Source organism: Danio aesculapii, chromosome 13 (genome assembly GCF_903798145.1).
Source record: "Danio aesculapii chromosome 13, fDanAes4.1, whole genome shotgun sequence".
NCBI lineage: Eukaryota > Metazoa > Chordata > Actinopteri > Cypriniformes > Danionidae > Danio > Danio aesculapii.
In genome coordinates, this window is record NC_079447.1 from 26728571 (window position 1) to 26741624 (window position 13054).

The following is a 13054-nucleotide window of genomic DNA, read 5'->3' on the forward strand; positions in this document are numbered from 1 at the left end:
AGTTCGAACTACGTCAGGTGACAGAATTAGAGAGAAGAAACATTGGGAGAAACCAGGCTCAGCCAGGGGGACCAGTTCCCCTTTGTCCAAGTGAATGAAGAAAGCAAAGTTTGAGTTTACCTGGTAGTAGATATTTTGATATTGTGCTTCCAGTTGAGTAACCCAGCATGTCTTTTACATTCTGCTGCATCAATAATGTACACAAAATGGTGTATAATTTATGTAAGTGGACATGCAATCACCTCAAATTAAAGTGCATGAACCGAGGTCAGTTTGTCTGTGTGGAACAGTGCAGGCCAATCCAGTGCATTCAAAGCCCATCTCAATCTCCTGTGCATTTTATCCACTTAGCTCATTCCTCCCCATCTCTTTCTCTCTCTCTCACACACACACACACATAAATATATAAAAAACAAAAACCTAGTTACTGCTGGCTTAGCTAAGGCTGGAGACACATGGCTCACCAATGACTGAGACTCACAAAGCAGGAGGCATTAAGACATCAATAATTAATTAAACCAACAGGCTCTCATAGATACCTACAGAGGAGGACATCTGGCTGAAAGCATACTCAGTCTCATTAAAACTGGGCTCCAAATGGGAGCTGATTAATCCTTTCCAAATGTTAATTGGTGGGTTAAAGTCTGGATGGCTGTCAGTGGTGCTGGTCTGTTTCGCCGGGCCTCAGCAAGTGGAACAGGCCTGGATCACAGCTCGTCCTGTTCCCAAGATGCACTGCCCAGTATTGCGCAAAAAACGGCCAATAGAAATCCCTGCCTCTGCCTTTTCTTCGGTAATGGTTATCACAGAACATGGGGGGATAGCTGCTTGTGTTTGTCTTTCAGCATATTTCCCGTTTTGGTGGGTAATAAATTATATTACCTTGAGTTTGATTGATTTGTGTACTTTATGCCTGGACAGAGTCACTTTTATTGCTGTTGGTCCCAGTAACATTATCATGGCTATCCATCATGTGCAGGGACAGCAGAGATGTCCATTTTAAGACTGTCTCGCCGGTGTTTCAGGAATTGGTGTTTTAGCCAATGCTCAGTAGCTCTCTCTGTCTGTCTGTGTGCATGTGTGTGTGTAAGAGAGAGAGAGCGACATGTTTATGAATGCCAAGATGTACTGTGGAGTCACGGTCCTGTCCAGCAGCTCACTGCATTAGCTGACAAACTCTCCCACTTGTCACGAGGCGTTGACCTAATACACGGTTCATCTCTGTCTGCTGTCTCTTTCTTTCTCTCTCGAGTCAAATTTTTATGTCTATTGTAACTGGAATGCCACATCACTAAGTGTTAATCAGTTTTTTAAATCTCTTTTTAATACAAAGCCAGAGTAGTTCTGCAGAAACATAAGGATTCGCATAATCTGTTTTATATATAGTGAATTTTGATTTGCAGTAAAAGAAAAAGAAATAAAGAAAAGAAAGCAGAAAGCAACTAACCAAAAAAAAAATATATATATATATATATATATATATATATATAATCTTATTTTTTCTTTAATTTTATTTTATTTTATTTTATTGTATGGCTAGAGTATTCTGACCTTGAGTCAAAAAGAAAAAATTGTGGATTTTTGCTGTCTTGCAGAGTTTGCGGCAAAAGTTTCTGAATAATCTTATTTGAGAATCAAATTGTTCTAATTTTATTATTATTAAAAATAAATTATATATATATATATATATATATATATATATATATATATATATATATATATATATATAGTTGAGGTCAGAATTATTAGCCCCCTTTGATTTTTGTTTTTTCTTTTTTAAATATTTTCCAAATAATGTTTAACAGAGCAAGGAAATTTTCACAGTATGTCTGATGATATTTTTTCTTCTGGAGAAAGTCTGAAAGTTAGATATAAAAAGCAGAAGCTAGAATAAAAGCAGTTTTTAATTTTTTAAACACCATTTTAAGATCAAAATTATTCAACCCTTTAAGCTATACATTTTTTCGATAGTCGACAGAAAAAAATATTATACAATAACTTGCCTAATTACCCTAACCTGCCTAGGTAACTTAATTAATCTAGTAAAGCCTTTAAATGTCACTTTAAGCTGTATAGAAGTGTCTTGAAAAATATCTAGTCAAATATTATTTACAAACAGAAATTAATAATAATTCAGGGCGAATAATTCAGGGCGGCTAATAATTTTGACTTCAACGGTGTGTGTATATATATATATATATATATATATATATATATATATATAGAGAGAGAGAGATATATATACACCGTTGAAGTCAGAATTATTAGCCGCCCTGAATTATTCGCCCCCCTGTTTATTTTTTCCCCAATTTCTGTTTAACGGAGAGAAGATTTTAACTATGCAGATTATTTGTAAGGATAGTGCCTGTATTAAATATTTATAATTTCAGACATACAGCACGTCGGCATCCATCTGCCTTTCATACTGAGCAGAGCAAGACAGTTTACGTTACGCTGAGAAAAACTCAGCATAATTTCTAACTTCGGCTGATCAAATTATTATAAAACATGTAAGTGACATTGTAAGTCGATCTCTCTCTTTTGTAGGCTGTAGTGCTGTATTTATACCACAGTAATCTGGTAGTATTTGCATTGTTTTTGGCATTTTCGTGGTTAATTATTGTAATATCCCCGTTGTACTGGTAAATGTCTCTAGACTGATGGCATCACCTGTTTTGTCATCACTTCTGTATTATTCTAGAGAATCATTCAAATATAGCTCTAAAATGTCATTTGTGAATGAGCAACAGTTTCTGCAGTTCTGACGTCAGCTGCAGATGTGAATGGTTGGCAGAAAAAAGTAGTTCCTCAGACAAAAGGATTTTTTTGATTTTCTTTTTTATAAACATGATTCGAACTGTTGTATAAACGCAATATCACATGGCTGTATATTGTCACTGGTGGGACACAAAGTTTATATACTAAGTTTATACATCATATAATATCATAAAGTCTTTCAGCAATGATCTTATTTTAATTTATATAGTAATAATAATAATAATATTAATAATGCTAATAATATATATACATTAAATATTATATATACTATTATTATTAATATTAATATTATTATTGCTATTTGTATTATTATTTGTTTATTGTATCAGTAGTAGTATTTATTTATTTATTTATTTATTTATTTGTTTGTTTATTTGTTTGCTGCATGTTTATTCATTCACATTATGAATTTGAATATTATACAACGTGGTGAAGTGTTTTTATTATTATTATTATTTTTATTGTAATGAATTTGTTTTTGGTTTTTGGATTAAATCCTCCTGCATGGTTTCTTGGGATGTTGCTAAGGCCGGATGTTCAGCGGATCTGATTGTGTCTGTGCCTGAAGTCGAGTGTTTGTTTCATTTAAAGCCTGACCTTGTACATCTTTTCAGAATCTCTTACCTCACCGTCCTCCCACTGCAAGCAACTAACACCATCTCTAACATACTCCACTGTGTCTGCGTTTGTGTGGAATCAGTGTATGCGGGTTCATCTCTGTGGGAGGGGGGTTATGACATGTATGCATGGGGCATAGATTTGCAAAAACAGCTTACTTAATTACCAAGAAGAGAGATCCGTTAGAGGATTATTAATAAAGCGCATCTATCAAACGATTGCTCTGAACATATCACATAGCGGAGAAAGAGAGACAGCTGTGGCATTGTGATGGCAAGCATATTGTTGTGGACATCACTCATTAACAGCTTCTGTACTTCTCTTTTCTTGACCTTTCAACATCTGCCTGTCAGCTCTGAACTGGAGAAAACATGCATGATGTCGTTTGTGCCTTTTAATAGAGGATGACGTTACATAGAAGTGAGGCTGTTTTTTTTTTTTTACTATTGATGTTTCTGGATGTCTTTTTGCCAATCAGGCTTAGATAGTTTGATAGAAGCTGCAAATTACAATTTATTGTCATTCTTTAAGGGAGCACTTGGATATGCTATCGTATGTGGCAGATTTTTCTATTGTTAAAAATTATTTAACATGTGCTGACACTTTGTACAAACAGTAGCATTCAGCAATTATATAATATATATGTATATGTATATAAATAAGCATAAGCATATGTATAAAAATAAGCATAAATATGTAACAAATATGTATATAAATATGTATGTACACATATATGTATGTATATATACACATTTATGTATGTATGTGTATATATATATATATATATATATATATATATATATATATATATATATATATATATATACATACATACATACATACATACATACACATTTATGCTTATTTTTATGTGTAGATTATTTCATTCAGACACATGTTCTTAGTTAGCAACTCTTTCTGAAATCTTGCAAAATTATAAAATCAAGTAGAATTGTTAAATCACTGATATACCTAATTAAATAAAACAAAGGTGTAATTTTTAATTAATGTTGGCTGTAAATTAATAATGTCCAAAATATATTTAATTTCAGATGTTTTGTTTTCTACTTTGTTCTTCAATTTAAGAAACAGAATTAAACAGAATGAATGTGTGTAAAAGCATTGGCCTTAAGCTGTAGATATGATGTGCATACATTGTAAACACATATAGTACATATAGCTTTGATCGATAATTGTTTTCTTTTCCCCTTTACTAAATGCTCCTCACCCAGTTGTAGAACTGTGGCTGTTTGTGCTGTGGAGCTCAGAGCTGCTGTTTGCCAACACAGGAACCATTCTGTTGTTTGCATGGCTGAACTGTCACAGGAGTCTTGTATACAGAGCAGGGTGATGGTCCAGCTCAAGATAAAAGTGCACCCTGTCAACAGTGCCTGTCCTCGCTGTGCAGCCCTGGACATTTTTGTTTCACCCTATCAGATACAGCCCTGTGTATGTGTGTGCGAATGGCACTTATTTGTGTACCACAGAGAGAATCAGGCTTTGCGCTTTAATACGATCAAGTCCCATACCTCACACTGGAGCTCATTACACACGCACCCAGGGACACGTGTTTAATATATCAAAAATCTCAATTATACCACCTAATTGATATCCGTATTTGCTTAATTGGTCAATTTCATTTACCCCCACCCCCTATGCATGAAAGAAGTGGCTCACATGAGGTGCTACAGCATACAGTACTTTAAGATATATATATTTTTTTCTCTCCCTCCCGTTCTCTCTCAGTTTGAATGAACAATTTCTCTCTTTTAGTTCTGCTGTTTTTTCCCCCAGATTGGAAAAGATAATAAATGCATTCTCATCAACTTAGGCTCAGACTGACTGTGAAATTAAACCAATCACCAAAGCAATTACAGCAGGGGAGGAGAGGGTCAGATCGATAGCAGCCCATTATGAATAGCCGATAAAGAGAGAGAAAACACCCAGGATTCAGGGAATCCCTGAATGTCTGATTGAGTGAGTGCTAAATAGTGGATTTTACACTAAAATGTTAAATGGCATCAACCCCTCTTTGTAAACAATTGGGCTTATATATATATATATATATATATATATATATATATATATATATATATATATATATATATATATATATATATATATATATATATATATATATATATATTCTATTTGAATAAGGTTACTTTAGAGCAACAATCATAATACATAACCTAAAACAATTTTAAAAACTGTAATTGTAAAAACCGTCTTCAAAAAAAGTCATGCATATATGTGATATTCTCTTTAAAGGATGTGTTATTATAAATCAGTGGTCATCAAACTTGTTCCTGGAGGGCCGGTGTCCTGCAGATTTTAGTTCCAACCCTAATCAAATACACCTGAACAAGCTAATCAAGGTGTACTTGAAACATCCAGGCAGTTGTGTTGAGGCAAGTTGGAGCTAAACCCTGCTGGGACACCGGCCCTCCAGGACCGAGATTGGTGACCCCTGTTATAAATATTTGTCAAATGAACTAGCAATTTCTCAGTAAAAAAAAATGTTACTACACTACATCATTCTAAAACAATATATGTGTCCGTTTATTTGTCTTTGTTTGTCTTCTTCTTTTTATAAACACTCAAAGTGTGAAGCCAAATACCTTGGAGAGGAACCACAGAAAAATAATAAATAAAAATATATCCCCTACCTAAACACCCAACTGAAACTAAATACACCTAACAAAATAACAGAAATAAAAATACAAAAACTACTCCTACCTCCCTGACTGTATATCTGAAAAAACAGGAGAAAATATTTACAAAAAAGAAAAGTGTGGCGTCCAACCCCTTCTGCTTTTCACCGTGTATATACAGAGTATAATATTTACAATAAATATTATTTATTGTAAATATTGGGGGGACACAGATGGATAAACAAAAAACAAAAGTTTAAATTTATACACACACCAAAATAGGAAAGCACAATCAAAAAATAACACTTGCAACTATAATACTCTCTAACACAAAAACACAAGTCAAGACCAACCAACTCGCTCTCCTGCTCCACGCTCATTTTCCTTTTTTTTTATTTTATTTTATTTTTTTAAGACGCCCTGGGTCACTCCAGCCAATCCCAGGGCAAGTTGTCTGCGTAATTAGAGCAGGGCCTGTGCAGATGAAAAGAGAGAAAGAGAGAGAGAGAGTGAGAGAGAGAGACCTGCAAACGCAACAGTTTTTATCCATGTGACTCTATTTGATTCATCATCAGTATCATCATTAGTAGTAGTAGTAGTTGTTATTATTATTATTATTAGTAGTAGTAGTAGTTATTATTAGTAGTAGTAGCAGTAGTACTATTTATTCATTTTTATTTTTTAACAAAATTCATTGTTAACGTTTATTTATTCCATGGTCCGTTGAAATACTTGATTCTGATTGGCTGGAGGGTGTGCATTATTTCCATTGAAACTTACAGGTGGTTCAAGTTCAGTCCATTCCAGTGGTCGCAGTTCAAAATAAAGGCGCTTCTCCCAAACATTTGGATTCGCAAAATTAAAAGAAATACTCATCAATTATGCCACAAAATTACGTTTTAAGAGTTTTTCAGGCGAGAATATAGCTAAACTGTTGATTATCCCTTACGTATTGGAGGTGTTTAATTCACTTTAATACCAAATATTTAGAACAAGTTATTTTCTCTCTTTCTCTCTCTCTCTCTCTCTCTCTCTCTCTCTCTCTCTCTCTCTCTCTCTCTCACACACACACACGCACACACACACACACTCGCACACACACACGCACACACACGCACACACACACACACACACACACACACACACACACACACACATACAAATACAGAAGTATTTATCTTTCAGAAACCAGTAGTACATTTTACTAATAATTAAGAAGAAATAGGGGCCGGCACACTGGCTCAGTGGTTAGCACTGTTGCCTCACAGCTAGAAGGTCGCTGGTTCGAGCCCTGGCTAGGCCAGTTGCCATTTCTGTGTGGAGTTAGCGGTAAAGGTGAAATGGTTAAACAAAAGACTGGCCTTAGTGTGTGAATGTGACAGGGTGTGTTTCCCAGTACTGGATTGTGGCTGGAAAGGGCATCCGCTGCTTAAAACATATGCCAGAATAGTTGGCGGTTCATTCCTCTGTGGCGACACCTGATAAATAAGGGACTAAATAGAAGGAAAATGAATGAATGAATGAATGAATGAATGAATAGAAAATGTAAGTAGCTGCAATATTTGTATGTACTCTAATTGTCTTTATTTAAAACTTCTAAGTATTTGTTCATAATGATTTCACATCTGCTTTCTCAGAAATTGTAACTTTCTTCTCGAGAAATGTGGTCTTTAATTATTTTTTTGATTTAGCCATGGAAGGTGCTTTGAGTTCTTTTTCCTGAAAACATGTCAAGGAGGAGACAAAATGTGAAAAGTTCAGCTTGTTGGACTTGTATTTAAAAGAATGCAGAGCATCAATCAGCCCAGCGTAAATCACCAGTTACATCACATCCACCTTTATTCCTGCAAGAATAACTTCTTGTAAGGTCTGCCATGAAATACTGCAAAATAACCTGAACATCTCTTCTCCTCTACGGCCTAATCCAGTGCACAATGACCCAGGCCAAGGCCCTCTACACTGGCTTTCATCTCCTCTGTGTAGATTCACCCACAAGTATTGATTCCTTATTGACCTGAAATGTTCTTCGCTTCAGCCTGCACTCTTTTTTTCAACAAACCCTTCAGCTGAAAGCAAGAAATACTAGTCTAAAGCATTGATTGATTTCTTTCTTTCTTTCTTTCTTTCTTTCTTTCTTTCTTTCTTTCTTTCTTTCTTTCTTTCTTTCTTTCTTTCTTTCTTTCTTTCTTTCTTTCTTTCTTTCTTTCTTTCTTTCTTTCTTTTTCTTTCTGTCTTTCTTTTCTTTCTTTCTTTCTTTTTCTTTCTTTCTTTCTTTCTTTCTTTCTTTCTTTCTTTTTTTATTCTTTTTCTTTCTTTTTTCTTTCTTTCTTTCGTATTTCTTTTTTTCTTTCTTTCTTTTTCTTTCTTTTTTCTGTCTTTCTTTCTTTTCTTTCTTTTCTTTCTTTTCTTTCTTTTCTTTCTTTCTTACTTTCTTTCTTTATTTCTTTTCTTTCTTTTTTCTTTTCTTTCTTTCTTTTTTCTTTCTTTCTTTCTTTTTTCTTTCTTTCTTTCTTTCTTTCTTTTTCTTCCAGCATCGCTAATTCCAGAAGGATACATTTTTCCTATTTTTTTATTTTTAAGCCATGTCCTAAATTAACTACAACTATGGTGAATGGTATCATTCAGATTTTTTTTTTCTAAATGTGTGATTAAATGTCTTTTTAAATATAAAACCCATATAATTATAATACCTTGGATGCTTTTATATTTTCTAAAAAAAAATAGAGTTCTGAGTATTCCTACCTTGAAGGGCCATAGCGGTCAAATTGACCGCTTGCATTTCAGTGTCCATACTTATTCCTGTGCCTCTGAATATGAGTGCCTCTGTTGCCTAGCAACTTTCTTCTAACAAAAACATAACTTTACTTCAAACTTGTCTTTCAAAAGAGCATTTTCACTGCGGTGCAAAAACTTTGCTCTCCTGCTTTCCAGAAAAAGTGAGGTACACATCTTTGTGGAATACTCACACATAATTATAGGTTATATATTACTAAGAATATACATATTCGGGTAATGACTCCATAAAGTATTAAGACAGATATTCAAAGCTTAATTCCTAAATCTCAATAGAAGATTTGAATGTAAATATGACATGACAAATGACATTTTATTTGAACTTATAGCCATTCAAGTAGTTATAGATAGCTCCAATGTTAAAGCAATGATGAATGTAAACATCAAACAAAAAGACAGTCAAAGACAAACCCCTGTGAATCAACTGGGAAACAGGGAAAATTTAAACATTAATTAAAAGTCGTCTGTTTATAGAACTGATATATTTAGAAAAACACATCATATATTTCACGTTTATTTGATCAAATCTGTATTAAGTCTTTCGAGTTATTTTCTGTGCTTCATGTGAGTTGTCAGAGCTAATGCTCTGTGTTGCTTTCTGATTGGTAGTATTGGTGTACAACATCAATAATATAGTTTTGCTGCATTAGTTCCGCTGTTAACGTACAGTTCACCCAAATATTAAAATCATCATCATTTGCTCACCCTTCACTTGTTCAAAACTCAAGTTTCAGTTTTCTGTTAGAAATTTTGGTTGATGAGACCTATTGGTACAGTATTATATTTTTTTCATACTATGGAAGTCCCAGCAACCAGCATTCTTTAATGTTTCTTACTTTATGTTCAATAGAAGAAAGAAACTCATAAAGAATTTAGACCACATGAGGAGTAAAATGATTTGTGAAGTAAGATGTTTTTTTTATTATTATTATTTTTTTTTTGAGTTGAACTATCCTTTCAAACATGATTCTTTCATGTTAAATGAAATAAATTGAATTGATGCAAGCAATAACCACAAGAAACCATAAGAAATAATACAATAATTTTAATGCAATAAATTAACAACTCTTGAGCTCACAACTGTGTTGTTTGTCATTATTGAAAATTAATTTACTGTAGAAAACCAGTTTGTTGCACACTACAAAAGATATAAATTAACCCTGTAAGACCCAAATATAGAAAAAAAAGCAAAAAATGTTTTGATGTTTTAGGAGGCCTCTGATGTAGGGAAGATTTTAACATTTTTATTCACTGATTTAGCCCCATAGCAGTATATATCAAAAGTAATAATCACACAGCAATCATATTTTTTTAATGAAAAAGCATTTATTAACAAAAAAATATTTGGAAAAAAATTATATTTGGTCACATTCAATGTGGTTTCAAGGGGGGTATTTGCAGTGATAGTCCCCAAGACAGTTCTGTCCATCCGAAAAGCACAAGCGACACAGGTTAAGTAGTTGTCTGCGTAGATCTTGTAGTTTTTACCCTAAAGTTTTACTAGAAGCACTCATTAGGGAGAACATTTTTCATTTGTAATAGCCTAGTTACCCTATTAAATTCAAACAAATACTTGTATAGTTTTTGGTGCTGATTTATAAAGATTCAGACTTATGAAGAGAGCTGTTTGGACTGTTTAGATGTCCTCCTGCACTTTTATGTCACTGATAATGACAACATATAATTACTTTTGGCTGTAGGTCAAGGTCAGTGACTGGTTGGCCTTTTCTACTTACTTTGTATGTATATACAGTCGAAGTCAGAATTATTAGCCCCCCTTTGATTTAAAAAAAAAAAAAAAGTTATTAAAACTATTATGTTTAGAAATGTGTTGAAAAAAATCTCTTCTCTCCATTAAAAGAAATTTAATTTAACAAAAAAAAAAAAAGGGGGGATAATAATTCAAAGGGGCTAATAATTCTGACTATATATATATATATATATATATATATATATATATATATATATATATATATATATATATATATATATCATAAAGCATAAATCATAAATTTCTGCACGACAAGGTCACAGTGATAGAAAACAACTGTCTTACTGATTGGTATCACATGCAAATAGAGTGTAATAGAAATGAGATAATTATTCATTCCTTTCAACTAATTAGATCCAAGTCACACTGGACCAGCGGATCTGGAGAGCTTCTATCCGCCTGCCCTCTGGAGCTAAAGAATGAAAGAACTAAAAAGAAATCAACTCAAGGGGGAAATTCTCTCAGGATCTTTCAGGTCTCTCCAATTGTTTGTACTTTATATTTGTTTATTCATTTGTTGACTTATCTATTCATTTCATTATTATTGTTTTTCCTTTTCCTATTCTTCCTTTATTTCCCAGCTGAGGTTTAAGTTTTAAATGGTTTCAACTATTCTTTTGATCTCATTTAGAAAAAGAATAAACAAGAACGCAAAAGCCCTTGAAGTTCTTTTAACAATAACGCATTCTCTTTTTTTGTGAATGCCATCGTATCCTCTCATTTGTGCTGTATTTGCATGTACATTTAAATAGAGGGAGTAAGCCAAACAGCCTTTTTTGCTTTTTCCTACATGTTTGGTCTTTAGTATTTGTTTGTAAAACTAACACGTAACACACGTTCAGCTCCAGTTTTCTACCTCCTCGTTTAGATACAGTCCTTGAAATAGAATATGTCATTTCCTTTTTTTTTCTGCTTTGATGAAGACGTACTGTGTAAATAGGGTTTGACTGTCTTGGTAATCATTTCCATTGAGTGCAGGGTGCTCTGGATAAATAGGTCCTAATTTGTGAGAGGTGTGCAGGCTGAGCTGACACAGGCTGCCAGCGCACATTACCAGCCCTATTCTCAGCAGAAGGGAGGAGAAATGTCTGTCTGATCTCTACCATTCGCTTCATAGAGCACTACTGGCCTCTCCTTGAAATTGAAGGCCTTTGCTAACAATCCCCATCACCAGGCAAATCATTACTGACCTGGGGTCAACTGGGCAAATTCACGGTTAAAGTATTGTAAATTTGAGTTGAGTTTTGTGCCATCTGTGAAACCACATTGGCTTATTTGAGGGAAAAAGCAGATTGTGAACTCACCTAAACTAAACTTTTTGTCTTGAGTTTTGCTAAATTTGTGTCTTACAGTGTTGGTGACTAAATTTGTAACACATTGAGCCATGGTGCTAATGGTGGAAATGTGTGGTCGAGTATGCTCCTACGCTACAAAATAAATCAATCATAAAATGATGTAGACTTTACATTTAGACCCTGTTTACTCTAATATGTTTTAGTTTGAAAATGCATAAGTTATGATATGGTTACGCCTACGGTTACGCCCTGAAAACGGAGTGTTTTGGAAATGCTTAGAAGCCGTTTTAATTTTAAAACACTGCTGCTTCGTGTCAATGTAGATGGGAGACAACGGAGGCGTGTCTGCAGTGCTATCGCAAATGGACTTGTCAGACGAACGTTACTTACTTTAACGTTAATTTTGCCAAATAACTGTGCTTATCACTGAGTGACTGTTATAATATTCTGAAAGCATTATGTAAGTAATATATATAAAATATCTTATCAATATAACTTATTTCTAAGAAAACAACAAACTCTGTACCGCATCGGATGTCATTCCCTCGCTGTAAATGCTGGCGCTCATGGTTTGTTTCTGCAACCTCGCTGCGTGCGCATCCTGAATGTTTACAAACCGGTAATTTGTCTACTTTGACCATAAGTTTCTCTGATAATGACAAATAATTAAAAATTAAAATACCATTAATTGGTTTATTCATTTTCTTTACGGCTTAGTCCCTCTAATTATCAGGGGATGAACCGCCAACTTATCCAGCATATGTTTAACGCAGCGGATGCCCTTCCAGCTGCAACCCAACACTGGGAAACACCCATACACTCTTGCATTCACACACACACACACTACGGCCAATTTAACTTATTCAATTCACCTGTACCGCATGTCTTTGGACTGTTGGGGAAACTGGAGCAACCGGAGGAAACCCATGCCAACACAAGGAGAACATGCAAACTCCACACAGAAATGCCAACTGACCAGCCGAGGCTTGAAACAGCAAACTTCTTGCTGTGAGGCTGGATGATACTTACATCCTGATAGATTTCTACTAACTCCTTTCTAATATATGACTTACTGTAAGCCCTATTTAGATGTTAGTTGTTTTTCAGAGAGACTTAAGGAACTTTCAATATTTACAGGGTGTAGA